This window comes from Astatotilapia calliptera, chromosome 17 (assembly GCF_900246225.1).
Source record: "Astatotilapia calliptera chromosome 17, fAstCal1.2, whole genome shotgun sequence".
Classification (NCBI taxonomy): domain Eukaryota; kingdom Metazoa; phylum Chordata; class Actinopteri; order Cichliformes; family Cichlidae; genus Astatotilapia; species Astatotilapia calliptera.
In genome coordinates, this window is record NC_039318.1 from 38026079 (window position 1) to 38028240 (window position 2162).

Consider the following 2162-nt stretch of genomic DNA (forward strand, 5'->3'; position numbering starts at 1 on the left):
AAGGGGATGTGAATTCCTGGCCTCCGCTGAGATACGGCAGCGCAGCTAGGATTTCTACCAGTGGGGGGGTTGTGTGGGTGTGTGTGTGCGTGCGCAAGTGTAAATGTGAGTTAGAGAGAGATGCAAGACGCATCAAGTGACTCGGTGCCTCGGGGTCAGACACACATACATGCAGAGAAGGAGCTGGTGCTGCGGCGGGGTAAACAAGAGCAGGCTGTTAGATCTCATCAGCCTCATCACACGCTTTATTATGCTGATTTGGGAGTATACTGTAAGCTAATCAGGAATCCGGGCGTCACGGGGGGCGCTCAGCTTAAAGGTTAGGCATATATGGAGAGAGGAAAACTAAACTCCAACTTTATCTGCTTACTTCCACCTTTCTTTTTCTTGTTTTGAAATCGCAAAACTGGAGTATCGTGACACAGGAAAAAGTTGGAGCTGGAAGGTTGGCACCTTTCACCCGGGTTTAAAGGGTGCGCTTCATGTTTCACAGGTGTGGGGTGATTGGCACCAGAGAGTTGATGTGGACCGGGGATTTCGACTTGAAGTCAGGACTCTGCCTGTCTGTCGCTATATGCTAATATTGGCCTTTAGACAAATTCACAAAACAGCCTCCCAGGCTCATGTTTGTTCACTTGCATAAATGCATATGATTCTTATTCTGCACCGATTTACACCCCAACACGACATTGCAATGTTACAAAGTTCAGACGTCTATTAATTCTGACGCATCTGAAAAATATTTCCGCATTTATTCGATTTTAAAACATTAAAAAGTGACCCCTGGCTTTGAAGATGCGACTTTTTAATTATTTTCGTTAATGAATTTTTTTGACAAGACATCACTCATTTTAACCTTTTCCAAAAGGTGGATGTGAAAGAAAATACCGTTTTAATTTGGCTCTCTCTCGGTGACAGCCCATTAAACAAGCATGGAAGAGGAACACACGCTCACATGGAAATGTGGCAGATTAGCAAGTTAGAAAACAAGCGGCAAATGAGCAGGAATGCTGGTGAGAAGCGGGAGCGCTTCTTCCTCTGGTGACACATCAGAAACAAGAGTATTAATTAGGAGTTAAATGCAAAGATGGACTGGAACAGGCAAACAGCCACAGGCAGGGCTGTCACCACCGTCACCCAGTGTGAGCGTTAAAAATATAGGAACATTAAATAATAGAAAAACAGTGAGAGAGGTACGAGTATTGGATACGTCGACATTAAAAACAAGTCTAACTGAACATCAGACATGTAAACAATCACATCACTGCTGCACAGTAAGGCAGGAACAGTCGCTGCTGCTGACTGAGAAAATTCATTAGCCCTGAAACTCAAACAGCTACACTCACACTAAATAAAATACATGCTGCGTTTTTTCATTACTGTGTCACCCTCTGCCAATTATAAATCCACTGACCTTCAAAAACCTTTTCCCTCTGGATCGGAGCTGCTTCACCAAAAAAGGTTCCACTTATATCTGGTTACTGTGCATCCAGGAAGTCTTCACAGCATTTCATCACACAGCCTTGCTCTAAAATGCTGCATACAATATCCCATAATAACAAATTTAGTAATAAATATACCATGTGCAAAGTGGCCAGGAGGCCAGTACATGGGATTGGACCCAAAGCAGACTTAACGACAGGAAGATTTTAACAAAGCTTTACTGAACACAGTGATATGAGATGGGAGACATGGGGAACGCTGGGAGGTCCTCTGACGTGGAGACACTGAAACAGACGGAGAGGGTGGATAAATCCAGAGAGGAGCCGAGGTTGACCGAAGGTGAGAATGAGTTTAATAGTTAAGGGATTACTCGCAGGTTGAAGGCAAGAGGTTTTCGAGGAGGGTAGCCGAGCGAACGTCTGGCTAAAGAGCAGGGCTTGTGAGGTTCTGACTTTATCGTTCCAGTGATCCAGAGGTGACAGCGAGCAGGTGGGACTGGTGAGTAGTTACGCTTCCAAGGAATGAGTTTGCAGGCTGACTCTGTGAGTTCTAACAGGAGCGAGCAGCATCCGGTTGATTGCACTGCAGGTGAGTTGAAGCCGAGTCTTAGCAAGAAAAATGGAGGCACAAAGAGAAGAAGGTAAAGTAGAAGGAAAAACACCAGACACTCATTAGGATAATGACAATAAGTATTCATAGCTTACGCCCAGCCTGTTTCC